Source organism: Etheostoma cragini, chromosome 18 (genome assembly GCF_013103735.1).
Source record: "Etheostoma cragini isolate CJK2018 chromosome 18, CSU_Ecrag_1.0, whole genome shotgun sequence".
NCBI lineage: Eukaryota > Metazoa > Chordata > Actinopteri > Perciformes > Percidae > Etheostoma > Etheostoma cragini.
In genome coordinates, this window is record NC_048424.1 from 17,960,253 (window position 1) to 17,968,802 (window position 8,550).

General features: G+C 42.4%; 1 long non-coding RNA gene across 1 annotated transcript in view; it reads right to left on the bottom strand.

The window, feature by feature from the left end:
- The window catches only part of LOC117961516, an 18,323-nt gene extending 16,416 nt beyond the window's left edge, over nt 1-1,907 (bottom strand). The window contains exon 1 of the long non-coding RNA XR_004660421.1: nt 1,895-1,907. This is a non-coding gene — a long non-coding RNA (uncharacterized LOC117961516). The remainder of the gene's footprint in view (nt 1-1,894) is intronic.
- Nucleotides 1,908-8,550: the final 6,643 nt, after the last annotated feature.

The following is an 8,550-nucleotide window of genomic DNA, read 5'->3' on the forward strand; positions in this document are numbered from 1 at the left end:
GTGTGTGTGTGTGTGTGTGTGTGTGTTGAGCTGCTCGTTCACACAACCATCGCCAAGGCAAAACATCAAAACCAGTAGCTGTCGAAAGGAACAACAAAAAATATAGGATGGTTGAGTAAACAGCCAGCTACATTATTGGAACAGTTTTTAGGTCAGAAACAGTAGTGATAAATGCAGTATAATCCTCAAAAACACAACCCAGATTAAGTTCACAGCTTTCCCTGGAGAGTTTCAAATTTGTATGATTGTCTTTAAAACTGACAGAAATGGTCAAAAGTGTAAATGAACTGTTCTTACATAACGCTTTTTCTTGTCTTGACTACTTAAAGCGCTATTACGTAGTACAGGAACCATTCACCATTCACACACATTCATACACTGTGGCTGTGCAAAGTGCCACCTGCTCATCAGATAAACATTCACACACATTTACACTCCAATGCGCAGCAACTCAAGGTGATGAAAATATAGGACAGGTGTGTCTTTCAATACCGGGTAAAACAACCCCCAGTGTCAAGTGGTTGATGGACAGATGTGCTTTTCAGGGTGGAAAATATGTAATTACCGATTTCATCATGTGATCTTTGAACTGGCCTTAAGTGCAGATTTGGAAAATGTGAAAGAAAAGAGCTATAATTTCATGCAATTATTCGGCACAGGTAAGTGTCTCTGGCAGCATTAGGGGATGTGGAAGAAGGTGTCCTCAGCCAAATTGGTGTCGGATATTAATTTGACCCTGCATTGCACTTAACTCTGAAGTGCATTTGTGGCAAATTGCAAAGTTCAGCATTTGGAATCTGCCAATAATTTACTACTGCTGGTTCTTTTCTCAATTTCTTGGGTTTAAACCCCGCTCACATAGAGAAACTTGTCTGGGTATAAAGTGTGTATGTGTGTGTGTGTTCCAAATATATAGTCCATCGACTAGGTGTGTGTGGGTGTGAGAGAGTGTTATGGAGAGGGGACAGGGTGGTTCTCGTCAATGCAAATCACTCCCGGCCTGCCATCTAGCTCCAGCTGGCGTGATGCTCTGGCATATTGGCAAGTGAGGCAGGCAGGTCGATAAGGATTTTAACCGCATCTTAAAATGGGTAATGGTGGCCTTTATGTGTGTCATTGTCACTTACCCCTAAAGTCATGGCTTCTAAGAGCCACCATCCATCACCTGCCTGCCTGCCACATGCCTCTTTGTGCCTAACTGATTCGCTTAAGCTGTGTTTGTTTGTTTGCTCTCAAAGTCACTTTCATTTATGATCTAGGTGGGCATGGGCTACAGAAGCATGCAGCGCAGAAGTGCACAGAGATAGACATAAAGCGCTGGCTCTAAAATTGCTCACCCACACTTTACCATGTCATATTGCTTATCAAGTCCACATGAAAACACTTTTTCACCTTTTCTTAGTTTCTTCAGTCTCAAAGTGCTCAATTGCAACATTTTTCATAAGTGATAGCCTGCAGTGAATTGAAGTTCACGAGAGAGAAACCTCATCCAGAATGTTTCCGTAAATAACACAACTTTAGCACGAAAAACTCATTGAACAGCAAGGGAAATAAAGCAACATCTAATAATGTGTCACAGTCACTCGCTATATTGCTGTAGGCATATTTTAGCAAAAGTATTTTAGGATGTTTTAATGATCTGTGCTTGGGATAAATGAGGAGGAAGTTAAAACTGTAGGGAGGTAGCTTTGGAAACATATTTATGCTGTTCATTCTTGCTGTTTGCCAATGCAATGGCAGCAGAGTGCCTCACCTTTAGGACAGCTATTTTAGTCATGTACAGAATCAGAATCAGAATCAGAATCAGCTTTATTGACCAGGTATGAAGACACATACGAGGAATTTTCCTTTGGAGCATAGTTGCTCACAATGTGCTTACACATTCAAAACAAACAACCAAACAAACGATACATACACACTAATATAGACACACTAATATATACATACTCAAAACAGAAACAATGTAGAGAGATGAGTGCAATGAAGAGTCCAATAAAAATTATTTAAATGTGGAACATAGCGCAAAGGGTACTGGGATAAATAGTATTAAGTTATTATATTACAATATGAACAGTATGAACATTTTGAAAAGTTCTGAAATAGGAAATTAGAATGATGAATAAACAATGGATAATAAGTGAGATTTGAGAATGAGAATGATGAATAAATACTAAATAAATGGAATAATAGTGGAACCAGTAAACAGGTGCTGTAGAGACAGTGTTACTGGGTTATTGGCCAGAACTGAACCTGAGACTGTGGGTCAGTAGTCAGCTGTTCATCAGAGAGATGGCCTGTGGATAGGAACTGTTCCTGACTCTGTTGCTTTTGGCCAGTGCTCTGTAGCGCCTACCAGAGGGCAGAAGCTGGAACAGATTGTGTCCGGGGTGAGAAGGGTCTGCAGAGATGGTTTCCTGCCCCTTTCCTGACTCTGGATGTGTATAAGTCATGGACGGAGGGCAGGTTGGCACTGATGATCTTTTCTGCAGTCCTAACTGTCCGTTGTAGTCTGCTCCTGTCCATTTTGGTGGCAGATCCAAACCAGACAGTGATGGACGTGCAGAGGACAGACTGGACGATGGCTCTGTATAAGGTGATCAGCAGCTCGTTAGGCAGGTTGAGCTTCCTGAGCTGGCACAGGAAGTGCATCCTCTGCTGGGCCTTTTTGATGATGGTGTCTGTGTTGGGCTCCCACTTCAGGTCCTGGGATATTGTGGATCCCAGAAACCTGAAGGATCCCACAGCAGACACAGGGCTGTTGAGAATGGTGATGGGGGGAAGAGTGGGGGGTCTCTTCCTGAAGTCCATGATCATCTCCACAGTCTTGAGCGTGTTAAGCTCAAGGTTGTTCTGACTGCACCAGAGAGCCGGCTTATCCAGCTCCTGTCTGTAGGCCGACTCATCACCATCCCGGATGAGGCTGATGACCGTTGTGTCGTCAGCGAACGTCAGGGGTTTAACAGATGGGTCTCCTGAGGTGCAGTCATTGGTGTAGAGGGAGAAAAGCAGTGGGGAGAGCACACACCCCTGGGGGGCGCCAGTGCTAATAGTCCATGTGCTGGATGTAATGTTCTCCAGCCTCACCTGCTGACTCCTGTCAGTCAGGAAGTTTATGATCCACTGACAGGTGGAGGCTGGCACAGTGAGCTGGGAGAGTGCGGTGCTGAGGATGTCCGGGATGATGGTGTTGAACGCTGAGCTGAAGTCCAAGAACAGGATCCTTGCACAAGCCCCTGGAAAGTCGAGGTGTTGCAGGATGTAATGCAGTCCCAAGTTGACTGCATCATCCACAGACCTTTTAACCCTTTAGGCAAACTGCAGGGGGTCTAGCAAGGGGACTGTGATGTCCTTCAGGTCTGCCAACACCAGTCTTTCAAAGGACTTCATGACTACAGATGTCAGGGCGACAGGCCTGTAGTAATTTAGTCCGGAGATGGAGGGTTTTTTGGGGACTGGGATGATAATGGAGCGTTTGAAGCAGGAGGGAACTTCAGATAGCTCCAGAGATCTGTTGAAGATATGAGTGAAGATAGGGGCCAGCTGGTCTGCACAGATTTTCAGGCAGGATGGTGACACACCTTCTCCAGGAGCCTTTCTGGTCTTCTGCCTCTGGAAGAGCTGGCGCACATCCACTTCACAGATCGTGAGTGCAGGTGAGGGGTCAGACGGGGGGAGGTGACTGACTGAAGTGTGAGTTGGTGAATTGTTGTGGGGGAGGGGTGTGACTGTGGTCTTTTCGGACCTACGGTAGAAGCTGTTCAGCTCGTCAGTCAGTCATTGAGAACCAGCAGTGTTGGGGGACGGTCTCCTGTAGTTAGTGAGAGTCTGCAGGCCTCTCCACACTGACTGCGGATCGTTGTTTGAAAAGCTTTTTTCCAGCTTTTTAGCATAGCTCCTCTTAGCTGCTTTGATCTCTTTGGTCAGTGTGTTCCTGGCCTGGTTATACAGGACTCTGTCCCCACTTCTGAAGGCCTCCTCTTTTGACTGACGGAGCTGCCTGAGTCTTGCTGTGAACCAGGGTTTTTGGTTGTTATATGTGCAGAAGGTTTTTGTCGGCAAACACATGTCCTCACAAAAGCTGATGTAAGATGTCACAGTATCAGTTAATTCGTCCAGATCAGTGGCTGCAGCCTCAAAACACTCCAATCAGTACAGTCAAAGCAGGCCTGTAAATCCAGCTTTGACTCGTTGGTCCATCTTTTCACCCTCTTTACAACAGGTTTAACAGATTTTAGTTTCTGAATTTCTTACAACACTGCAGTATGTTGATAACCAGTGTAGAGACTCAGTTTAGCTTAAAGGGCATAGGCATAATAAACCGTTTTACAGTATATCTGTGCTAAACATGAAAGTAGTGTTGAACCCGTAACCGCTATTTAAAAACAGACAAACATTTTATTTCACATACTGTATTTTTGTGCCACTGACAGCACCTAAGACTGTTAAGTATGCGTCTATGTGCTAACATAGAAAAAAAACAGTCATGAAAGTGTGCATAAATCTCTTAGCCAGGTAGGGTAGAATGGGCTAGCTACCACAGGTATGGCTGGCTAGACTATCTAGGTCGACCCAACAAAGGCAGTTAACGGCATAATAAATTGATATGTTATAACGTAAATGATGGAATTGTGAGTTTTATTCAAACAGTAAATTATAGCTGTGTTTAAAACCTTTCCCTATCAAAAAAATAGTGCACTATATAGCATGTTTGCCATTTTGTAGGGGTGTCTGAATCTTCTGCAGTTAATTTCATTCACTATATAGTCCACTATAAAATACTCACACTGCACAGCTAATTTGAGTAAACATATCATGTACCTTTCATTTTACTCCCCTATGTCATGTTTTCCCGGAGGAAGAGAAGAAGAAGAAGAAGTAATCAGGAAAAGTGAAAAAGAATAATGGAGCGGGCTTTCTTTCTTTGCAACATGCAACATATATAGGCTACAACCTTTTGTTAATCTCCTGAGTGGAAGTATTTTTTGTTTTGGTTTGTTAACATGATGCCGGGCTGCCTCTACCACACAAATAATCTACTAGCCCAGTGATACTTTCAGGGAGAGTCCTTATCAGTCTCGTTTGGTCGTTCCCTGTATAGTTCACTATTTATATAACACTATTGCCTATAGAGAATGGTGAGTGAGTGAATGAGGGAACGGTTTTAAACACAGCTTATATTTATTTGGATTTTTGTAAAGATAATGTTATCTCCTTGATGTGTAGGCTTAGGTTGAATCCCATTTCTCTGTCTTACCCCTACCCCTTGGCCCTTACCCATACCCCTTGGCCCTTGAAACCAAGGGGTAGGGTTAAGGGGTGAAAACATACCCCTATGAAATGGGACACCACTTGGTGACATGACCATACAGTATTGATCACAAAATTTTAAGATGCCGTCTCTGTCTGTTGATTGTGTGGGTTCGGACAACAGGGTCATATGTATTTAAATATTTATATATTTTATAGTTATTTTAGGTTCACTTTGGTAGTGCAGTGGAAGATGTTCTTATCTGTGTAGTACTTAGGTCTGTTTGCAATACAAATGTGTATACCCATGTATCATGTATACATACATATACACCCTGTATACATGGTTCGTTGTATATCTGTTTCAGTTATCACCGTTTTGAATGTCATTGATGTTCACAAAAACATTTTGTTAACAAAAATCTGTCTTTATTGGTGATAAATTGAACATAACAGGCAAAAACGTTAAATAAAATTATGTTACAGAACCATTATCAACTGTTAGAACCATAACTAACATGTTGCACACATAAAAAGGCTTCAAATTTGTAAAACTAAAAAATACAAACAAGACCACAAACAAAAAAATTAACTACAGCTGTTCTGATATGTATTCCAGACCAGTCTGGAGCCTGTTGGCCAGTAATCCCCCCCCCACCTCACATTTCATCAGTGTCTATCAAAACCAACAACAATATACAAGTGCATGAACAATGAACAGGAATTAATTACAAATTATTACAATAATACAGTAGGCTACCAAAGCAATAATGAATGGGTACAACATGAACATATGAATTAGGAAACATCTGCGTTTTCTGCCCCAAAGTGGATCAGCTGTTGGGTTTCCTCCTGCGTCCCTGTGTGATACAGGGCGGTATATGTAAAGCACGTAGCGATGTATCATAGACCGTTAATATTAATATATATATAGCTATACAATCTATGCTATATATACAGTCCATTCAAGGCAGAAATATGTGGGTATGTTGTGCAAATCAAGGTTAGCGTTAGCGATTAGCGATAGCGATTAGTGTTAGCATTGCAAGCTAGCGATTTTTAAACAGTTTCAGTTAGGAACATGGTCGCAAGTATATATGCACAGGACTGCATAGACCACAAAACAAGACTGTCGTAACCTTTTATCAATTATTTAAAGCCAAAAGTACTTACATTTATGTGTCTCTCTGGTCGATGGGCAGCCGTTGATGCCTGTGTGTTTTCAAGTGAGGTTGAGTCCACACTCGGTTTCTAGGGCTATACACCCCTTGGTCTATCCCAGGGGTCAGGAACCCTTTTGACTCAGAGAGCCATGAAAGCAAATTATTTGGAAATTTATTTCAGTAAGAGCCATAAAATATATTTTAAGACTGAATTCAACTAAATGTAAGTATAATAAGCCTCTGGATTTATTCTTTTAAATCAGGGGAAGGGAACCTTTTTGACTCAGAGGGTTATTTAAAATTTCAATAATTACCATTAATGCAACTTCTGGTGCTGCATGGATTTGCTGATGGCTTTGTAGTCTGGTTGGTACTTGGTGAGGTTGAGCTTCGTGCAAGCGTTGAGGCTTTCATCCGTTAAACGTGATCGTAGGTTCGACTTGATGTTTTTAAGATGTGAAAATGACTGCTCACATGCATACGTAGAGCCAAACATGGTCAACACAGCAATACTCACACTCTGAAGTGTGTGGTATGTGACAGGAAGCTGGTAGGAGACTGGATGTGAAGCCGGCTAGCTGCTGGAGATCACATTTTTGAGTGGGCTCACTTGATGTGCATGCATCTTTAAATTGTCTCAGTTTTTCAAAATGTAGTGAACGACCTGTTTTAAGATCCATGATAAAGAGCTCCAGCTTGTTTTCAAAAGCAAACACGGCTTTTTGAAGGGATTAGAGGCTGACATTTTTTCGGGAATCCCACGGGTCACGGGATTCCCGTGGGATTCCTGCAGGATGGGAGTCATTTTTACTATTAATCACGGGATTTGGACGGTACAGGATAAATGGTTAACGGGACCAGACGGGAGCGGGAATCAACCAATAGCAAAGACGACAAAAAAATCTAAATGCACCTCAATTCAAAAAAAAGTAAATGCACCATTTTGTAGTTTCCTTTTAATACGCCTACAATGTAACGCAATTAAAAAATAACTACACGACCCAGCCGTCCCAGAAGCCATCAGTGCTTTTTGTCACGGCTTATACCGCCGTAATTCAAAGAGCAGTGATGGAGGGAGCTAACAGCCGCGGAGAAGTCGATGTGGCAAAAAATGATTTACAGCGCAAAGTCAGAAGTAATGAAATGTCTATGAAGTTCATAGAAATGGTCGGAAAGTCTGAAATATTAATTAAGTTTATGAGAGTAGAATGTGACGGTGATAGCACGATGTACGCTGCTTGTAAGACATGCTTAGTCTTAGTCAAGTACGCAAGTGATTCAGGGACGAGCGGTCTGAAGAGGCACACTTGCAAGGCAAATTCGGGAAAGAATCAGCCAAGCATTGCTTCGTTCATCAAGCAAAAATTGCCGTCAGGTGTCAAGTCTCGTCTGACAGACAAAATTGCTTGCATGTGCAGCCAAGATCTCAGACCCTTTGCTGTGGTAGAGGGGAAAGGCTTTACCAATGTAGCACAGGAGCTGCTCGACATTTGAGCCAAATATGGAAGTAACGTGCAGGTGGACATACTGCCATGTGCACGCACAGTTTCCTGTCACGTAGAAGGGGAGTATGAGAAAATTAAACTGCTGGTCATGGAGGAGCTCCGTCAGGTATGTCACTCAGCACTATTTTTATACATAAATTGTACCTCTCACGCAGTAGTCTGATCTATAGATTCAATTACCTGTAAAAATTGATGTATTAACTAAACACTAATTGAAGAAAAAAATAAATGGGAGCGGTACAGGAGCGTGAATCAGTTTAAACAGGAGCGGGATGGGAGTGGGACTCAATTTACCAGGAGCGGGATGGCATGGGATTAGTTTTTAAACTTTGGTCTGGGTGTGGGACGGGACAAGATTTCTTTCTATGGGAGTCTTTCATGGGAAAACTCCATGAAAGACTTGAATAAATCCTCACCTCTTGTGGACCCTTTTATTGGCAGAACAGCAAGACTTTCTTCGCACAGTTTGTCACCAGCAGCATATTTTGCAATAAAACTGAACTGCGCCAAATGGCTTATGTCTGTTGACTCATCCAAAGCCAGAGAAAAGAACGGCGCTGCATATACACTCACCGGCCACTTTATTAGGTACACCTGTCCAACTGCTCGTTAACACTTAATTTCTAAGCAGCCAA